Source organism: Schistocerca americana, chromosome 8 (genome assembly GCF_021461395.2).
Source record: "Schistocerca americana isolate TAMUIC-IGC-003095 chromosome 8, iqSchAmer2.1, whole genome shotgun sequence".
In the NCBI taxonomy this organism is placed as follows: Eukaryota; Metazoa; Arthropoda; class Insecta; order Orthoptera; family Acrididae; genus Schistocerca; species Schistocerca americana.
Window position 1 is genome coordinate 132,986,091 of NC_060126.1, and position 23,095 is coordinate 133,009,185.

The window sequence follows — 23,095 nt, forward strand, 5'->3', positions numbered from 1 at the left end:
GTGTTTGTTTGTGTGTCTATCGACCTGCCAGTGCTTTCGTTTGGTAAGTCACATCATCTTTGTTTTTAGATATATTTTTCCCATGTGGAATGTTTCCCTCTATTATGACCACATACACATTGATATGGCCCTGTATTTAAAAAGAACAGATGAAAATGCTGAAAGGTCAAAATAACAGAAATATAATTTTTTTGGCTGCACCTCCAAAATCTAATGGATCACTATTGTTGTTATAAAACACCTCTATTTTGATAAGAAAAGTGTTTATTGTCACTTGTTCAACAATTACTTAAAAGTCACAAATTATTCTACTAATTCAGTTTTCTACTGATCCTGTAAGTTAAACTCAGCTTCTTAATGAAGCCTTCAAATGTTTTTCACTACATCCCCATTGTCCTCTTAGAACTGGTTGCACACATCAAGTGATCTTAGATTAGCACGAAAATCAACTCAGAAATTTGCCTTCTGTAAATGTTAATCTTAAAGCATAGTAAAGTTGCAGTAATGAGTTCCTTGACAGTTGCAGTGGGCTGGGGACAGCAGCTTCGGACGTCTACTGCAACCAGGCATGTTATGCAATTTTGTAAACGCCTCTATAGCAATGCCTCAGTGTTGTTGGAGCACTATAGACTGCTATTGCCACTTTGTAGTTGGAAGCTGGCAACAGCATTGTTGGCTGTCAGGGCTCAACTTATGCCAACTCGACTATAGTAGTTAACAGTTCAATATATTTCTTTTCAATTTGTTAAGATTAGTCTGAAAGAATATTAGTGCAGTTAGTAACCAGTGCATACAGCAACTGCTCCTATATGAATTCATGGAGGCCAGTTGTAATCAATGTGAAAAAGTTTAAAAGTATTAGGTTTGTGCATAAGTTTGTAGCATTTTTTCGTAAGTTTAATAAACACAACAGATACTCATAAAAGAGACCTTTATCACCATTCCTCCTCCATTATTTATGACACTCTGCCAACGTTTTGATTCCGTTACTGTAGAAATCACTTGGTTTTGAGGTGAAGAACTTGTTGAGCCATGTTTGGAGTCCATTTTCATCTGGAAAGGGAGTTCCTTGAAGGTTGTTCAATAGAGAGCAGAAAATGTGAAAATTTGGAAGTGCAAGATCAGGTGAATAAGGTGGGTGTGGAATTGGGCAGAAGTGGAAGAAGCGGCTCAGTCTGATACGAGCAGCCAATGATGATGGTTGGCGTGTGGCCCCAGTAACAGAATGGTTATGCTAATTTGGGATATGGAGGAAGTGCTTCTATAATTGTGGAAAAAGTTTTGTCAATATATTTGTAAGAAATTGGAAGTTATAACGGGAATAATATCTCGGGATATTGCGTCTGTTGCCACTGTTAGGGCCACATGAGTGTTCAAACATTAACAATGTAGCGAACGTTTGTTTCACATACAACTTGAAACACCATGAAACCTACATGCAGAAATCGCTCCTGGATACCTGATGATGGATAAATACCAAAACGCATCGTATGAGCGATTTAATCATTCTATGGCTGGTGTTTGACTTGTACCATTAAGACCCTGTCAGCCTGAATGCAGAACTACTGATTATTATAATAATGGTCGCCTGTCTCCTGCACGACTTTATGTCACATTTATATTTTTAACAAAGTGACCGTTGATATTATTAGATATTGGAAGACTTTATATTAAGTATCAGTCAGTTAGTCAGTGTAACTCTTCAGAACATAATTTTGATGATGGAGTGAGTGCTGTGAATCTGCATATGAGTTGGATTAGGGGCCATTTGCTTGTCCCATGAATTAATGAACTACATTTTGATAGTGACTTTTATCATTTCAAATGTATTGTTAAATATAAATCCTTCCAATCTTAGGAAGCAGTCATAGGCACATTTCAGGCATAACAAAGGGGTAGTTTCAACCACTTCCGAAATGAACACGCCCAGTACAACAGTGTGGTAGTCTAATCAATCATTACATTGTTGACAGCACTACCTAAGCAGGCAATGCAAATAGCTTTAAAACCAATGAGTTATTGAAACTTTCCTCCATGTAGAAAACCATCCAATCTCGTGGTCAATGATCTGCATTGTGTATCTTTTCATCACACTCAACTCAGTTTATGTTTGCAGTCAAATCAGCCATCCCAGTTAGGTGGCTGAGAATTATCAACTGCCAAATGACGTATTCTCTATGTTATGCTTATAATGAAAATTATGACAGCAATTTGTTTTAATACCACACCACACGAATATGCCACATGCTGCTTTCCTAAACGTTTTGGGCTCCTAGACTAAGCAGCATTAAGTGCTGAGAATTATATTGTTTTTTTCTTTTTCATTTATTTATGGATATCTGGCTTTCATTGTTTTCTGGATGTGGAGAAGTTCCTTTAAGAAGTTTCTTCTGCTTATTTTCCTCCACTAAACCTTCAGTAATACAGATTGTACACTTGATATCTGTAATCGAAGTGATACCTGATATAGCTAGTTACTTTCATGTTACATAGTTCATTTTGCATGATAAATCGTCACGATGTGGAACGAGTCATTTTACATTCAACTGCCCCCCCCCCCCCCCTTCCCGAAATGAAAACAAGATATAAAGATCGAGTTAGTAATTCCTACCCACCACCTTTTATACATTACAAACATAGAAATTCTTCTATGGAGTACAAGGAGTTGTCAAGGAAAAACTTTTTCAATTTATTTTCAAATTTTACCTTGGTGTCTGTTAGATATTTTATATCACTGGGTAAGTGGTCAAAAATTTTTGTTGCAGCATTGTACACCCTTTTCTGTGCTAAAGGCAACCTTAATATTGAGTAATGAATGTCATTTCTTCTTCTAGTGCTGTAATTATGTACCTCATTGTTCATTTAAACTGTAGTGGATTATTTACAACAAATCAATCAATCAATCAATCAAATTTTATTGTCGTTCAGCTCATAAAGCAATAGACAACATCAAGATAACTTACATTTTTAACATTAATTACTAAATACAATTTAGTTTGGATTACATAAGGCCATCCGCTAGATACAGTGTTGAAAGACAGTATTTTCAGTTTCAAAAAATTTGTCTACTGTGTAGAAAGGATTATTTACTAGTATTCTGTACAACTTAGCTTTGAAGAAACTTCATGAGGGGATAAATATGCTGTAAAGCAGTGGTCAGAATGCTCAACTCCTTAAACAAATGACTATATGATGATCGCGGGTGAGCACCACATATTTTCTTACAGCACGTTTGGGCAACGAAGACCTTCTTTCTTAAAGATGAGTTACCCCAGAACAGTATTCCATATGACATTACTGAATGAAAATATGCTCCAATGTTAATCCAGTGTGCACTCCACGTGCATTCCGGGTGGAGTCATTCCTGATGTGGAAAGGGTCATTCCGGATGCCATGAAGAGCACAGGGTGCAGCCAGCTGCAGAAGGTGGCACATGTCAGCACTAATTATGTGTGTCGCTTTGGATCTGAGGAAATTCTCTCTGGATTCCAGCGGCTATCTGATTTGGTGAAGGCTGCGGTCTTGCTTACGAGATGAAGGCAGAGCTCACCATCTGCAGCATCGTTGACAGAACCCACTGCGGACCTTTGGTGCAGAGCCAGGTGGAGGGTCTGAATCAGAGGCTCAGACGGTTTTGCGACCGTGTTGGCTGCAGATTCCTTGACTTGTGCCATAGGGTGGTGGGGTTTCGGATTCCGCTGAATAGGTCAGGAGTTCACTACACTCAGCTGGTAGCTACATGGGTAGTGGAGGCTGTGTGGCGTGGACTGGGCAGTTTTTTAGGTTAGATGGCCTTGGGAAAGTACGGAGTGGGCTGCAATCTCAAAGGGTGCATGGCGAATACAGGACATGCTTGGATCAAGGAACAGTCGGAATTGTAGTTGTGTTGGGAAAGTCCCTGAGCTTCAAGCGCTAATAGAAAGCACTGAAGCTGAAATCGTTATAGGTACAGAGAGCTGGCTAAAGCCTGAAATAAGTTCTGCAGAAATTTTTACGAAGTCTCAGACGGTGTTCAGGAAAGATAGATTAGGCAGAATTGGTGGTGGAGTGTTTGTGTCTGTCAGTAGAGGTTTATCTTGTAGTGAAGTCGAAGTAGATACTCTGTGCGAATTGGTATGGGTGGAGGTTATACTTAACAGCCGAACTAAATTAATAATTAGCTCTTTCTACCGACCCCCAGATTCCGATGATATAGTTGCTGAACAGTTCAGAGAAAATTTGAGTCTCGTAACAAATAAATACCCCACTCATACGGTTATAGTTGGTGGGGACTTCAACCTTCCCTCGATATGTTGGCAAAAATACTTGTTCAAAACCGGTGGTAGGCAGAAAACACCTTCCGAGATTGTCCTAAATGCTTTCTCCGAAAATTATTTCGAGCAGTTAGTCCACGAACCCACGCGAATTGTAAATGGTTGCGAAAACACACTTGACCTTTTAGCCGCAAACAATCCAGAGCTAATAGAGAGCATCATGACTGATACAGGGATTAGTGATCACAAGGTCGTTGTAGCTAGGCTCAATACCGTTTCTTCCAAATCCACCAGAAACAAACGCAAAATAATTTTGATAAAGTGTCACTAGAAGCCTTCCTAAGAGACAATCTCCATTCCTTCCGAACTGACTATGCAAATGTAGACGAGATGTGGCTCAAATTCAAAGATATAGTAGAAACAGCAATTGAGAGATTCATACCTCATAAATTGGTAAGAGATGGAACAGATCCCCTGTGGTACACAAAACAGGTCCAAACGCTGTTGCAGAGGCAACGGCAAAAGCATGCGAAGTTCAGAAGATTGGCTAAAATTTACAGACGTGCGAAATTTGGCATGGACTTCAATGCGAGATGCCTTTAATAGGTTTCACAACGAATCACTGTCTCGAAATTTGGTAGAAAATCCGAAGAAATTCTAGTCGTATGTAAAGTACACAAGCGGCAATATGCAGTTAATGCCTTCGCTGCATGGTGGCAATGGTACTGTTACCGACGACTGTGCCGCTAAAGCGGAGTTATTGAACGCAGTTTCCCGAAATTCCTTCACCAGGGAAGACGAATGGAATATTCCAGAATTTGAAACACAAACAGCTGCTAGCATGAGTTTCTTAGAAGTAGATACCTTAGCGGTTGTGAAGCAACTCAAATCGCTTGATACGGGCAAGTCTTCAGGTCCAGATTGTATACCGATTGGGTTCCTTTCAGATTATGCTGATGCAATAGCTCCCTACTTAGCAATCATATACAACCGCTTGCTCACCAACAGATCTGTACCTACAGATAGGAAAATTGCGCAGGTCGCACCAGTGTTTAAGAAGGGTAGTAGGAGTAATCCATCGAACTACAGACCTATATCATTGACGTCCGTTTGCAGTAGGGTTTTGGAGCATATACTGTATTCAAACATTATGAATCACCTCGAAGGGAACGATCTATTGATACGTAATCAGCATGGTTTCAGAAAACATCATTCTTGTGCAACGCAGCTAGCTCTTTATTCGCACGAAGTAATGGCCGCTATCGACAGGGGATCTCAAGTTGATTCCGTATTTCTAGATTTCCAGAAAGCTTTTGACACCGTTCCTCACAAGCGACTTCTAATCAAGCTGCAGGCCTATGGGGTATCGTCTCAGTTGTGCGACTGGATTCGTGATTTCCTGTCAGGAAGGTCGCAGTTCGTAGTAATAGACAGCAAATCATCGAGTAAAACTGAAGTGATATCAGGTGTTCCCCAGGGAAGCGTCCTGGAACCTCTGCTGTTCCTGATCTATATAAATGACCTGGGTGACAATCTGAGCAGTTCTCTTAGGTTGTTCGCAGATGATGCTGTAATTTACCGTCTAGTAAGGTCATCTGAAGACCAGTATCAGTTGCAAAGCGATTTAGAAAAGATTGCTGTATGGTGTGGCAGGTGGCAGTTGACGCTAAATAACAAAAAGTGTGAGGTGATCCACATGAGTTCCAAAAGAAATCCGTCAGAATTCGATTACTCGATAAATAGTACAATTCTCAAGGCTGTCAATTCAACTAAGTACCTGGGTGTTAAAATTACAAACATCTTCAGTTGGAAAGACCACATAGATAATATTGTGGGGAAGGCGAGCCAAAGGTTGCATTTCATTGGCAGGACACTTAGAAGATCCAACAAGTCCACTAAAGAGACAGCTTATACTACACTCGTTCGTCTTCTGTTAGAATATTGCTGCGCAGTGTGGGTCCTTACCTGGTGGGATTGACAGAGGACATCGAAAGGGTGCAAAAAAGGGCAGCTCGTTTTGTATTATCACGGAATAAGGGAGAGAGTGTGGCAGATATGATACACGAGTTGGGATGGAAGTCATTAAAGCAAAGACGTTTTTCTTCACGGCAAGATCTATTTACGAAATTTCAGTCACCAACTTTCTCTTCCGAATGCGAAAATATTTTGTTGAGCCCAACCTACATAAGTAGGAATGATCATCAAAATAAAATAAGAGAAATCAGAGCTCGAACAGAAAGGTTTAAGTGTTTGTTTTTCCCGCGCGCTGTTCGGGAGTGGAATGGTAGAGAGATAGTATGATTGTTGTTCGATGAACCCTCTGCCAAGCACTTAAATGTGAATTGCAGAGTAATCATGTAGATGTAGATCTCAACTTTCTGATTTCTCTCTCCCCAACATTTGATATGATTCTAATTGCAAATTTGGCTGAACTAAGTTGTTTTAGGAATTCCAAAATGTGTTTTTTTCCAATTTAAATTCTCATCAATATGGATACCGAAGAATTTTGAATTTTCCACTCTATGTATTATTTTATCACCATGTGTTACACTTAGCACTGGTTCAGTACCCCTTGAAGTCCAGAACTGAGTATGTTGTGTCTTTGTGAAATTCAGGGTGAGACCACCTGCAGAAAACCAACCAATGATACTTTTGAGAACTTTGGTCACCATTTCTTTTATTTCTGTGTGTATACTGGGAGTGATTGCAATACTGATGTCATCTGCAAAATGAACTAATTCTCCTTGTTGTACATGAGACGGTAGATTATTTACATATATGAGAAACAGTAGTGGATCTAAGACTGAGCCTTGAGGAACTCCATATGTGATTTCTCCCCAGTCAGAATTATGTCCCTGGATTCTGTTGGTTGAATTTCTACTGAGTACAACTTTCTGCATTCTTTGGGTTAGATATGACATGATCCATTGGATGGCTATACCATCAATCCCATAAAACTTCAATTTATCTAGGAGTATACTATGAGTCACACAATCAAATGCCTTGGATGGGGCACAGAAAATACCTACCGGTGCTATTTTGTTATTTAATACTTGTACTATCTGGTGTGTGAACATGTAAATGGCATTCTCAGTAGAGCAACCCTTCTGAAACCCAAACTATGATTTACTGAGAATACTATTGTTGCCAAGGAGAGATACTATTCTAGAATACATCACCTTCTCAAAAATTTTGGAAAATGATGCCAGCAGGTCGGTAGTTACTGACATTTCTCTTATCACCTTTCTTAAAGAGGGGTTTAACGACGACATATTTTAGTCTCTTTGGAAAAACGCCTTGAGTTAGTGATGCAGTGCGTATTTCGGACAATACTGGAGTTGTTATGTGGGAACCAATCTTTAGTGCTCTATTGGAAACACCATCAAAACCAGAAGAACTTTTATTTTTAAGAAAATGTATGACCATCTTAATTTCGCAAGAAGTTGGTGGTACATTCATATGATGTAATTTTATGAGAGTTACTTCTTCAACATATTGCTGTCATCTTTCTCTTGAACAGTTGGCCCCTATATTTTCTACTATGTTTAAGAAATGATTATTAAATACATTTGCTACTTGTGATTTGTCATTTATAACTCTTCCATTCAATTCAATAGTAATGTTATCCTCTTCTGTGGTTGGTTGTTGTCCTGTCTCTTGCTTCACTCTTTTCCATATTGTCTCAGCTCTGTTGTCAGACGTACTGATTTCTTACATTATGTGCATGTTTCTTGATTTGTTAATAATATTTCTTAGTAATTTTTGTAGTGCGCAAATACTGCAAGGTCTCTACTTATTCTTGCCAAAAGATACATTTCCCTTTTCCTTTCACAAGATACTTTAATCTCCTTAGTGATCCATGGTTTTTTACATGGCTGTTTAATATCCCTTCTGATTAGCTTACGCAGAAAGCTATTTTCAAATAATGATATGAATTTATCATGGAATAGATGAAATTTTGTATTGGTATTTGGTTCTTTATAAATTTCATCTCAGGCTGTTTCTTGTAACCTACTCTTTCAAAACATTTGCCCTGTAGTCATTAATGATTCTGACTGACTTCCACTGTAAGGCACCATGTCATTTATCCTGACTAACTGTGCATCATGATCAGAGAAAGCATTTGTTAGGGAGTAAACAGTTATTTTGTTGCTTTGTGCCTCATCAAAGAAAACCTTATCAACTAGGGACCGACCCTGAGAGCAAATTGTAGGACCCAAATAAGTGTTCCAGATAATTTTTTTATCAGAATCCTTTAGAAAATCTATGACGGTGGTGTGAAAAGTTCTCGGGATGGAATAGAAAAAAGTACTTACATTACTGAAACTTTTTTATTTTTCAATGTAGCCTCCTTGTAGATTAATGCAGTTGGTCCAACGATGTTACCGCTCCTCGATCCCACCTCGAAAATGAGTTTCCTCCAGGCCTGCAAAATAGTGTCAACTCCAGCTATCAATTCTTTGTTTGAACTGAATCTTTGTCCACAAAGAAAAATGTTTGGATTTGGGAAGAGATGGAAGTCTGACAGAACCATATCAGGTGAGTAAGATGGATGTGGCAACAATTCATACCTCAATTCGTGTGATTTTGCTATGGCGACAGCACGTGTGTGGGCACATACTGTCTTGATGGAAGAAGACTTTCTTCCTTGCTAAACCTGGCCTTTTTTTGCATATCTTTTGTTGCCATTTGTTCAGGAGGTTAGCATAGTATTCTCCAGTAATTGTTTGACCAGTGGGAAGATAATCTACAAACAGAATCCCTTCACATCCCACAACACTAATACCACGACCTTTCCTACCGACGGAATTGTCTTTGCTTTCTTTAGTTTCAGCATGTTTTCACAGCTTTGACTTGTTTTGTCTCTGGGGTACCCAAGTTTCACCCATGCTCACAAACCGGTGCAAAAAAATCTTGTTCGTTTCTCCTAAAACGGGCCAAACATTGTTCGAAGAAGTCCATTCTCATGCATTTTTGATCCAGCATCAAGAGTCTCAGCACCCATCTTGCAGATAATTTTTCAATTAAAATGTGACATACCCTTTCAGATGATATCTGCCAAGGGTGAGCAATTTCACATACTTTCAACTGGTGATCCTCCATTATCATTTTGTGCACTTTTGCAGTGATTTCTGGAGTAATGACATATCTTGACCGACCACTGATCAGGATCATCATCTAAGTTCTCCATACCAAATTTAACTTCATTTGTCCACTTGGCAACAGTTGAATATGAAGAAGCAGAGTCCCCCAGTGTATTCTGGAAATCAACATCAATGTCCTTTGCTTTCATACCTTTCTTTACTAAGTACATAATCATGCTCGAATCTCAATTTTTTCCATCTTCGCAAATCACTACTCGGGAACAACAACAGAGCCACATCACCGCCACAGCTCTCTTCCAAGATCACTGATGTGGCATGTATTTACAGGCAACAGTCCAATGAATATCACATGAACAACTCGTTGCGCTAGCGCTGGCCTCCCGTGTTGATTCCAAGAGCTTTTCAAACCAGCCTCGTACATTGAAGTCACCACAGGCTATTAACTGCTTGCTGATGTCTGACAGACAGCGCAACAAGGAATCCAAGTTCCCCATAAATAATTCAAAATTTCCCAGTGGGGATCTATATACTGTTACAATTAAAAATGAATTGTTTTTCAGCATTAATTCACAAGCACACACTTCTATGTGCTGATCACTACAATGTCTACTTGTGTCAATGCTTTTGAACTTATGTTTTGTCTTTAATAAATGCAACAACTCGTTCCCTTCCCATATTAGTTCTGCACGAGTAAGCTGCTAGACTGTAATCTTTTATATGTAACTTATGTAAGCCTGTGGTTATGTGGTGCTGAGACAGGCACAGGGTGTCTATCTTTTCCTTTAAATTTTGCAAGCAGGCAAGAAGTTCTTCCACCTTATTACTCAATCTTCTAATATTTTGGTGGGATGAGCTAACCTTACTTTTCTGTGCATTCTTGTGGGGCTCTTCTATTATAGTGACTTCTATCAAAACAGGGTGCCTGAAACTTGATTCTAACCTAAAGAAGTTGCCCCTCTTGACACCTGTAACCACAGGGATTTTGCACTGTGTGGTGATGCCCCCCCCCCCCCCCCCCCCCTTACATTTCCTGAAAGAAGTGCAGCCAACCTATCTTTCCCTCTCCTACTCAGGTGCAGGCCATGTCTATTATAACCTCATCTCCCAATTGTAGCAATGGGCACTGCACTCATATGAGAATTCATTTTAGTCAGCAGTAACCTGCTCAACTCAGAGTTAACATGGCTCACAGCAGTATTAACCCAGGGCTGGCCATGGCGCTGCAGGACCTCAATGAAACTCACATTTTTGTGTGTAGTTGCTACTCCTCTTTTATCCACGTGTTGCCAAGCATCTTTCATGTTAATTTAGATCAACACTGAACTTCATTCAGTCAGTCCAAATTTAATATTATCAATGTAGTAAGTTTGTGAGCTCGGTTTATTTTCTGAACCAAAATCAAAACTGATCTCCAGTAAGCAATCATTATACAATAATTAATTACCTGCTGCACTACTCTACCATATCTGGAGTGCTTTGCTCCTTTCATGTGAGTGTTTTCCCATTTCTGACACTTCAAAGAAATAATTTCCCTGACAGACTATTTCCAGACTTTGTTGGTTGGTTTTAAATTGTGCCAAAAATTTCACACTGTCATTTTTTCAATAAGACTAATGAGTAAGACTGATATAGTAAAAGCATATGGCTACTGGGATATACAGCTGAAAATGTTTGTTCTGCAAATTATGATATTGATGGTTTTAATAAATTAATTTCCAAGACTTGAGTGTTGGCATAAACATAAAATATCTTGAGTACAACACTTTATAGATTTTTGGTTGACTAATAGCACAACGCAAAAAATTAGTGTACCAGAAGGCATTGAAATGGGAGAAACAGATGTTAAAAATGGTCTGCACCTGCAGTCTAATAAACCATGTAGCTGAAATGAATGGACAATGTGAACTCCATGATAGTAAAGAGAGAGAGATAGAGAGAGAGAGAGAGAGAGAGAGAGAGAGAGTGTGTGTGTCACTCTGGAAGTGTAAATAGGTCACTCAGTGAGTATGTATTTATCATGAAAGGACTTGTAATTTAACAGTGTAATCACTTTCACTATTTGGATGAAGTAATGAATGATGTAAAAAACTAAGAAGGAAAATGATTATTTACTATGATTTCCATACTAAACAATATTTGAGGGGAGAAGTAAGGTGCCAAGGAATAGTTGGAGAATCTAATATTGCCATAATATATCGAAAGACTTATCCTCAACCTCATCTTGGAGCTGCTCTACTTCCTTCAAACCATACACTGTAAAAACATCAATTCTGCTGGTTACCCTGCACCCTCTTTGATGCAGTGTAAAATATGTCTCAGAAGAGGCTGTTCTATCTGTTCAAGGATGCCACAAATTACTATTCAGGACAGCAGCTGCATCCATTTTTATTCTTTGTGGTGAAATTCATACATTCATGGGATGCGTTAAAGCTAACCAGTTACTAATGACTGATATAACCATGTATTATTACATGTTAGTGTGCATGTATTTTCCATAAATATGTAATCTATCAATCTTAGTGAATGTTCAGAAAACTAATTTACAGGGAACATGATGAATGTCATACTTTTCTCATTTACATATCAAGGTGAAATATATTGAATTATGCAATAAAACTTTACACTGCCCAGTTGAAATAGTGTTTATGCAGGAGACCTTTTTGTCATTTTAAGTTATAGTATTTTACTTTAAATCTCAAATTTATCAGCCTAGGCAATGGACCAAAAAATAGTACTTGAATATTGTGCAAGACTGGAAAATGAACATTCTAAATTAAGAGTTTAGTAGCTTCTACATGTTTTGTAAACAGAAATTTGAAAATGCCACAGAAAAATTAAATTTTATGAATGTATTAAAAACTGGGAGCTTATGCTTACTTCTTTCTGCATTCATCTGATGCACATTATATTACTGGTATGTATTTGGCAGAAGTACTGCTATAACCGCTCTTCAGTTAAGATAATTTGGTTTAACGCTTCTGGAATAAGAAAACTTGTTTAATATACTAGTTTGCTACAAACCACCCATAAATTAAATTCACAGATTATGTGGCCGGTTTCCTCTCAGGAACCAGACATCTATACTGACCATAAGTTGTCCACTTCACAAAATATATTCACAGTGCTTCTTTCTTTGACTTCCTGTCCCCCACCAGGCGCGCACAGCGCCAACGCGCCTTATCAGTCCCGATTGCGCAATACCGAGTTTGATTTTCCAGCAACACGGGCCTAGTAAATCTAGGGCCCGTGTTGCCCGGCTGCCTCGCTCAGCGACTAAGTCCCACTCAAGGTCACACGCCTTACACAGCAGCATAAGGCAAACACACACAGCCATGAAATATAAATTATTTATATTTCATGGCTGTGTGTGTTTGCCTTATGCTGCTGTGTAAGGCGTGTGACCTTGAGTGGGACTTAGTCGCTGAGCGAGGCAGCCGGGCAACACGGGCCCTAGATTTACTAGGCCCGTGTTGTTGGAAAATCAAACTGTGCGTTGCGCAATCGGGACTCATAAGGCGCACTGGCGCTGTGCGCGCCTGGTGGGGGACAGGAAGTACATCCTGTTCTGAGGCAGCAGCATGCTCAGTCGACTCGAGGCAGCCGCACGAATCACACAGCCATGCCGTACCATAGTATACAGTAATATCACCTTGTACTTTAATATAATTTGATAAAGTACCATCAATCTTGGCCCAAACATTCACTCTTTCGTTAGCATTAAAACGTCTCCTGTTTCTTGTATATAATGAAAATGGTTTATCAGTATGTACAACACCAGTTCCATAGTTCCTATCACCCTGTACACCAATAGAAAAGGTGCGATACGCTATAATGTCTCTGTCATAGTAAGATTCCAATCCTTCTAGTGCTTTATCACTGCCTCGTACTACAGCAAGTGTTAACCATGAATTACCAGGAACAAGTTCGGTGGTCGTACATGAAAAATTAATCTTGCATCCAACAAATGTGATTGGACCAGTGAGTAGCTCCTCTTGAGAAACATTATTAGGCACAAAACTGAAAGTGTCCACTGTCTTGTACACTGGTAGTCTGCTCCTCCTGTATCTTCTACGACGATACGGCATGGCTGTGTGCTTCGTGCGGCTGCCTCGAGTCGAATGAGCATGCTGCTGCCTCAGAACAGGATGTACTTCCTGTCCCCCACCAGGCACGCACAGCGCCAACGCGCCTTATCAGTCCCGATTGCGCAATACCGAGTTTGATTTTCCAGCAACACGGGCCTAGTAAATCTAGGGCCCGTGTTGCCCGGCTGCCTCGCTCAGCGACTAAGTCCCACTCAAGGTCACACGCCTTACACAGCAGCATAAGGCAAACACACACAGCCATGAAATATAAATAACCCACCCACCTCCCCAGGGGTCGTAACCCCTGCAACCCACAGAAGAGACAGATGCTTCAGTAGCTGGATTAGTGTTTTTATTTAAAAAAAAAAAAAAAATTTCACGGGATAGATAAGGATGGTTCTCTTTATTAAGAATGATAGTATACAGTAATATCACCTTGTACTTTAATATAATTTGATAAAGTACCATCAATCTTGGCCCAAACATTCACTCTTTCGTTAGCATTAACACGTCTCCTGTTTCTTGTATATAATGAAAATGGTTTATCAGTATGTACAACACCAGTTCCATAGTTCCTATCACCCTGTACACCAATAGAAAAGGTGCGATACGCTATAATGTCTCTGTCATAGTAAGATTCCAATCCTTCTAGTGCTTTATCACTGCCTCGTACTACAGCAAGTGTTAACCATGAATTACCAGGAACAAGTTCGGTGGTCGTACTTTATCAAATTATATTAAAGTACAAGGTGATATTACTGTATACTATCATTCTTAATAAAGAGAACCATCCTTATCTATCCCGTGAAATTTTTTTTTTTTTTAAAATAAAAACACTAATCCAGCTACTGAAGCATCTGTCTCTTCTGTGGGTTGCAGGGGTTACGACCCCTGGGGAGGTGGGTGGGTTATTTATATTTCATGGCTGTGTGTGTTTGCCTTATGCTGCTGTGTAAGGCGTGTGACCTTGAGTGGGACTTAGTCGCTGAGCGAGGCAGCCGGGCAACACGGGCCCTAGATTTACTAGGCCCGTGTTGCTGGAAAATCAAACTCGGTATTGCGCAATCGGGACTGATAAGGCGCGTTGGCGCTGTGCGTGCCTGGTGGGGGACAGGAAGTACATCCTGTTCTGAGGCAGCAGCATGCTCATTCGACTCGAGGCAGCCGCACGAAGCACACAGCCATGCCGTATCGTCGTAGAAGATACATGGCTGTGTGTGTTTGCCTTATGCTGCTGTGTAAGGCGTGTGACCTTGAGTGGGACTTAGTCGCTGAGCGAGGCAGCCGGGCAACACGGGCCCTAGATTTACTAGGCCCATGTTGCTGGAAAATCCAACTCGGTATTGCGCAATCGGGACTGATAAGGCGCGTTGGCGCTGTGCGTGCCTGGTGGGGGACAGGAAGTACATCCTGTTCTGAGGCAGCAGCATGCTCATTCGACTCGAGGCAGCCGCACGAAGCACACAGCCGTATCGTCGTAGAAGATACAGGAGGAGCAGACTACCAGTGTACAAGACAGTGGACACTTTCAGTTTTGTGCCTAATAATGTTTCTCAAGAGGAGCTACTCACTGGTCCAATCACATTTGTTGGATGCAAGATTAATTTTTCATGTACGACCACCGAACTTGTTCCTGGTAATTCATGGTTAACACTTGCTGTAGTACGAGGCAGTGATAAAGCACTAGAAGGATTGGAATCTTACTATGACAGAGACATTATAGCGTATCGCACCTTTTCTATTGGTGTACAGGGTGATAGGAATTATGGAACTGGTGTTGTACATACTGATAAACCATTTTCATTATATACAAGAAACAGGAAATAGTTCTGCTTAAAACATTATTTTGCAACATTGACAATTTATTGTACTGCTTCATATTTGTGACAACATTTTAATAAGAAAACATGTTGCCACCACTAAATATAGTTTTACACTGTTTTAATCGTATCTTGCTTCCCTCTTAATGAACACATATTTACATACAGTGTGATTCTGTGATCATGTTACAAATCTCCAGAGATGATGGAGAAGGGTAAATGTACCAATTTGAGGTAAGAGACCCTAGTCCAGAGAGAATGAGTTGAAAGTTATAGGCAAAAATTGTTCTGATACCTCTGACAGTGGAATACATGCATATCAGCAGTGTTGTTGCTATAAGGCAGGCAACTTTCGGTAGTGGTGGTATAGACCAAAAGAATAAAAAAAAAAGGTCCAGTAAATGTTGTTGTTGTTGTTGTGGTCTTCAGTCCACTGACTGGTTTGATGCAGCTCCCCATGTTACTCTATTCTGTGCAAGCTTCATCTCCAAGTACCTACTGCAACGTATATCTTCCTGAATTTGCTTAGTGTATTCATCTCTTGGTCTCCCTCTATGAATTCTAACCTCCACACTGCCCTACTAAATGAGTGATCCCTTGATCCTTCAGAGCATGTTCTAATAACCAATCCCTTCTTCTATTCCAGTTGTGCCACAAATTCCTCTTCTCCCCAAGTCTGTTCAGTAGCTCCTCATTTTACATGATCTAATCTTCAGCATTCTTCTGTAGCACCACACTTCGAAAGCTTCTATTTCTTCTTGCCTAAACTATTTATTGTCCAGTTTCACTTCCATACATGGCTACAATCCATACAAATACTTTCAGAAAAGACTTCCTGACACATATCTATACTCAATGTCAACAAATTTCTCTTCTTCAGAAATGCTTTCCTTGCCACTGCCAGTCTACATTTTATATCCTCTCTATTTTGACCATCATCAGTTACTTTGCCCCAGAATAACAAAACTCATCTACTACTTTAAGTGTCCCATTTCCTAATCTAATTCCCACAGCATCACCTGATTTAATGTGACTACATTCAACTACCCTTGTTTGTTTTTATTGATGTTCATCGTATAACCTCGTTTCAAGACACTGTCAATTCCATTCAACTTCTCTTCCAGGTCCTTTACTGTCTCTGACAGAATTACAATGTCATCAGCAAATCTCAAAGCTTTCATTTCTTCTCTATGAATTTTAATTCCTACTCCAAATTTTTCTATTCTTTCCTTTACAGCTTGTTCAATATATAGATTGAATAACATGGGGGTAGGCTACAACCCTGTCTCACTCCCTTCCCAACCATTGTCGCATGCCCCTCGACTCTTATAACTGCCATCTGGTTTCTCTACAAATTGTAAATAGCCTTTCCCTGTATTTGACCCCTGCCACCTTCAAAATTTGAAAGAGAATATTCCAGTCAACATTGTCAAAAGCTTTATCTAAGTCAACAAATGCTAAAAACATAGGTTTGTCTTTCCTTAATCTATTTTCTAAGATAAGTCGTAGAGTCAGTATTGCCTCACGTGTTCCACCACTTCTACAGAATCCAAACTGACCTTCCTCGAGGTCGGCTTCTACAAATTTTTCCATTCGTCTGTAAAAAATTCGTGTTAGTATTTTGCAGCCATGACTTATTAAATTGATAGTCGGGTAATTTTCACACTCATCAACACCTGCTTTCTTTGGGATTGGAATTATTATTTTCTTCTTGAAGCCTGAGGGAATTTCACTTCTCATACATGTTGCTCACCATATGGTAGGGTTTTGACATAGCTGGCTCTCCCAAAGGTATCAGTAGTTTTAGTGAAATGTTGTGTACTCCCGGGGCCTTGTTTCGAATTAGGTCTTTCAGTGCTCTGTCAAACTCTTCACGCAGGATCATATGTCCCATTTCATCTTCATCTATGTCCTCTCACATTTCCATAATATTTCCCTCAAATACATTGCTCTTGTATAAACCTTCTATATATTTCTTCATACAGGTGGTTCTCTTTTCTCCAAAGGTCTCCTTAATTTTCCTGTAGGGAGCATCTATCTTACCCCAAGTGATATACGCCTCTACATCCTTACATTTGTCCTCTAGCCATCCCTGCTTAGCCATTTTGCACTTCCTGTTGATCTCATTTTTGAGAGATTTGTATTCCTTTATGCCTGCTTCATTCGCTGCATTTTTATATTTACTCCTTTCATCAATTAAATTCACTATCTCTTCTGTTACCCAAGCATTTCTACTAGCCCTTGTCTTTTTACCTACTTGGTCCTCTGCTGCTTTCACTATTTCATCTCTCAAAGCTACCCATTCTTCTTCTGCTGTATTTCTTTCCCCTGTTCTTTCCAATCGTTCCCTAATGTTCTCTCTGAAACTCTCTACAACCTCTGGTTTTTTTCAATTTATCAAGGTCCCATCTTCTTAAATTCCCACCTTTTTGCAGTTTCTTCAGTTTTAATCTACAGTTGATAACCAATAGATTGTGGTCAGAGTCTACATCTCTCCCTGGAAATGTCTTACAATTTAAAACCTGGTTCCTAAATATCTGTCTTACCTTCCAGTGTCTCCAGGCCTCCTCCACATATACATCCTCCTTCATGTTTCTTAAATTAAGTGTTAGCTATGATTAAGTTATGCTCTGTACAAAATTTTACCAGGTAGCTTCCTCTTTCATACTTTATGCCCATTTCATATTCACCTGTTATGAGGTTGGTTTAAAAATTTCTCAGAACAGAGTAGGAAAAAAGTACTTTCATCACTGAAACTTTTGTTTATTTTTCAACATAGTCTCCTTGTAGATTAATGCACTTGGTCCAATGATGTTCCAACGCCTTGATCCCATCTCGAAAATGATTTTCCTCCAGGCCTGTAAAATTGTTCTAAAATCCGACTATCAATTCTTCGTTTGACGTGAATTTTTGTCCACCAAGAGAAATTTTCAGTTTTGGAAAGAGATGGAAGTCTGACGGAACGAAGTTAGGTGAATAAGGTAGTTATGGCAACAATTCATATCTTAGTTCATGTAATTTTGCCATGGTGACTGCACGTGTGCAGGTGCACATGAAGAGTCACGGCTCCTATCTTGCAGACAATTTTTTCATATCTGATTCTTCACTTAAAATGCGATATACCCTTTCAGATGACATCTGACAAGGGTGAGCAATTTCACGCACTCTCAATCGGTGATCCTACATGACCATTTTAAGCACTTTTGCAATGATTTCTGGAGCAGTGACACATCTTAGCCAACCACTGCGCGGATCATCATCTAAGCTCTCCCGACCAAATTTAAATTCATTGTCCACTTGGCAACAGTTGAATATGAAGGAGCAGAGTCACCCAGTGTACCCTGTAAATCGGCATGAATGTCCTTTGGTTTCATACCTTTCTTTACAAAGTACTTAATCACTGACATCTTGGGTTGTCGGGTGTTCTGCCGGATATCAGCGTCGTACTTGCACGATATTTCGGTCACGTAGTTCGTGGCCTTCATCAGGTGCGACCTGAGACTACTCCTCGAGTGGACCTGGACCAGTATTTATGCCTATGGCCTTCCCCCTCCACCAACGGCTGCAGGCACTTCCTCTGTGGTCCGCGCCCATTCCCTGCAACCTGCTGGAGCGTTGCTGCTCTGTTTTCCATCCGCTGTGGTTCTAGGTGTTCCCTCTGCGGTCCGTGCCCACCAAACCCGCTCCTGGGGGTTTCATCTATGGACCGCAGAGGGAACACCTAGAACCGCAGCAGACGGAAAACGGAGCAGCAACGCTCCAGCAGGTCGCAGGGAATGGGCGCGGACCACAGAGGAAGCGCCTGCAGCCGTTGGTGGAGGGGGAAGGCCATAAGCATAAATACTGGACCAGGTCCACTCGAGGAGTAGTCTCAGGTCGCACCTGATGAAGGCCACGAGCTACGTGACCGAAATATCGTGCAAGTACGACGCTGATATCCGGCGGAACACCCGACAACCCAAGATGTCATTAGATCACCGGGAAAGCCTGAAGAGTTACTTAATCACTGCTCGAATCTCAATTTTTTTCATCTTCGCACATCACCATGCAGGAACAACAACAGAGCCATGTCACCGCCACAGCTCTCTTCGAAGAGCATTGACGTGGCACGTGTTTTCGGGCAACAGTCCAATGAATATCATGTGCACAAATCGTTGCGCTAGCACTGACCTCTCTTGGTGATTCCGAGAAATTTTCAAACCATGCTCGCACTCCTCTTCCTTTTCCAACTATCAATTTCCAGTGCCCCATGACTACTAAATTTTCATCTCCCTGCACTATCTGAATAATTTCTTTTATCTCACCATACATTTCTTCAATGTCTTTGTCATCTGTGGAACTAGTTGGCATATAAACTTGTACTACTGTGGCAGCTGTGGGCTTCGTGTCTATCTTTGCTACAATAATGCATTCACTATGCTGTTCATAGCAGCTTACCCGTGCTCTTATTTCTTTTATTCATTATTAAACCTACTGCTCCATTACCCCTATTTGATTGTGTATTTATAACCCTGTATTCACCTGACCAGAAGTCTTGTTCCTCCTGCCACTGAAGTTCACTAATTCCCACTATATCTAACTTTAACCTATCTATTTTCCTTTTTAAATTTTCTAACCTACCTGCTCGATAAAGGCATCTGACATTCCATGCTCTGATCCGTAGAACACCAGTTTTGTTTCTCCTGACAATGATGTCCTCCTGAGTAGTCCCTGCCCGGAGACACCAACGAGGGACTATTTTACCTCCGGAATATTTTACGCAAGAGGAATCCATCATCATTTAACCGTACAGTAAAGCTGCGTGCCCTCGGGAAAAATTATGCCTGTAGTTTCCCCTTGCTTTCTGCCTTAGCAGTACCAGCACAGCAAGGCCGTTTTGGTTAATGTTACAAGGCCATATCCGTCAATCATCCAGACTATTGAAATGGCTGCTGCTGCTCTTTAGGTACCACACATTTGTCTGGCCTCTCAGCAGATACCTCTCCATTGTGGTTGCACCCATGGCACGGCTATCTGTATCGCTGAGGCCTGCACCTCCCCCCCCCCCCCCCCTCACACACCAACAACAAAGTCCATGGTTCATGGTGGGGGGGGGGGGGGGGGTATCCAGCAAATAGGGACTTAAAAATTCATACTCTAATAGCCAGGAGCCCTTTTTTTTATCTTCACTACTGTGAAACTCATCCCCTCTACTGAGAAAGTGCCCACAGCTGGTCAGGTATGCATTTTAGAGCCCCTATTTACTAGACTTTTTTCCAAATTTTGGTCCATACTACCTCCTCCAAAAATATGGTGACTAAAGAACTTGCTGTAGAAAAGGTATGTTTCACAGTGTCAAATACGAAAAAAATGCTTATAGCTCTCATATGCATTTTAGAGCCCATGTTTACTAGACCTTTTTTCTTGTTTTGGTCAATACAAACACCTCCGAATGTTGCATACACTAAAAGCTTAGTAATAACTGTACTGCGACCTGCCATAATTTTTCCCAAGTGCATACAGCTCTATAGTATGGTTAAAATATGACAGCATTCTCTGGGGTAAAATATTCTGGAGGTAAAATAGTCTCCCATTCAGATTTATGGGTGGGGACTACTCGTGAGGATGTCGCCATCAGGAGAAACAAAACTGGTATTCTACAGATTGTAGTGTGGAAAGCGGGATCCCTTAATCAGGCAGGTAGGTTAGAAAATTTAAAAAAGGAAATGGTTCGATTGAAGTTAGATATAGTGAGAATTAGAGAAGTTTGGTGACTGGAGGAACAGGACTTCTGATCAGGTTAATACAGGGTTATAAATATGAAGTCAGATAGGGGTAAGGCAGGAATGCGCTTAATAACGCATATGAAAATAAGAATGTGGGTACCGGTAAGCTACTATGAACAGCATAGTGAATGTACTGCCATAGTCAAGACAGACACAAATCCCATGGCTACCATAGAAGTACAAGTTGTTATGCCAATTAGCTCTACAGATGATGAAGAGGCTGAAGAAATGTACAATGAGATAAAAGAAATTATTCAGATAGTTAAAGGAGATGAAAATTTAATTGTGAAGGGGGATTGGAATTCAATATAGCAGGAAGTGAAGTAAAAATTGCAGGTAAATGTGTGCTGGGGGAATGAAAGAGGAATCCTTCTGGAAGAATTTTGCACAAACCATATTTTAATCATATCTAACACTTGATTTAAGAATCATAAAGGAAGGTTGTACACGTGGAAGATACCTGGAGACACTGGAAGGTTTCAGATTGTGTATATAACAGTAAGACAGAGATTTCAGAACCAGATTTTACATTGAAAAACACATTTCCTGGAACAGATGTGGACTCTGACCACAATTTATTGGTTATTAACTGTAGATTAAGACTGAAGAAATAGTAAAAAGGCAGAAAATTAAGGAGATGGGACCTTGATAAGTTGAAAGAACAATAGGTTGTTGAGAGTTTTGGAGGGAGCATTAGGCAACAACTGACGAGAATAGGGGGAAAGGAATACAGTGGAAGACAAACGGGTAGCTTTAAGAGGTGAATGCAACAGAGGATCAAATTGGTAAAAAGACAATGTCTGCTAGAAATCCTTATCCTTGTAAAACACAAGAGATATTGAATTTAACTGATGAAAGGAGAAAATTTAAAAATGCAGCAAATGAAGCAGGCGAAATATGAACGTTTAAAAAATCAGATTGACAGAAAGTGCAAAATCGCTAAGCAGGAATGGCTAAAGGACAAACATAAGGATTTAGAAGCACATTTCATAAGAGAAAAGTAGATACCACCTACAGGAAGATTAAAGAGGCCTTTGGGGAAATGAGAAACAACTGTATGAATATCCAGGGCTCAAATGGGAAACCAGTCCTAAGATAAAAGGGGAAGCTGAAAGATGGAAGGAGTATATAGAGGATCTATACAAGGGGAGATGAACTTGAAGACAATATTATAGAAGCAGAAGTGGTTCAAATGGCTCTGAGCACTATGGGACTCAACTTCTGAGGTCATTAGTCCCCTAGAACTTAGAACTAGTTAAACCTAACTAACCTAAGGACATCACACACATCCATGCCCGAGGCAGGATTCGAACCTGCGACAGTAGCGGCCTCGCGGTTCCAGACTGCAGCACCTAGAACCGCACGACCACTTCGGCCGGCGAAGCAGAAGTGAATGTAGCTGAAGATGAGGTGGGAGATAACATACTGCAAGATGAATTTGACAGAGCTCTGAATGATCTAAGTCGAAACAAGACCCCAGAGGTAGATGATATTCCATCAGAGCTACTGATAGCCTTGGCAGAGCCAGTCATGACAAAACTCTTCCATCTTCTGTGCAAGATGTATGAGACAGGTGAAATTCCCTCAGACTTCAAGAAGAATGTAATAATTCCAATTCCAAAGAAAGCAGTTGCTGACAGGTGTGAAAATTACTGAGCAATCAGTTTTGGACAAAATAAGGTAATGGGATAGATAAACAAATCTACTCACCAAGTGACAGAACACACACATAAAAAGATCATAATTAGGCAAGCTTTTGGAGTCAGTGGCTCCTTCTTCAGGCAGAAGTGTTGAAGGGAAAGGATGAAGGGTGAAGGAAAAGGACTGGAGGGGTCTAGGAAAAGGGGCAGATTTTGGGAGTCATCCATAACCACAAGTCAGAGAGATTTACCAGATGGGATGAGAAGAAAAGACTCGCCGTTTAAAAAGTCATGGTTGCAAAATACTAACATGAATTCATTACTAAAGAAAGAAAAAACTGGTGGAAGCCAACCTGAAGGAAGATCAGTTTAGATTCTAGATAAATATAGAAACACGTGAGGCAATATTGACGCAATGACTTATCTT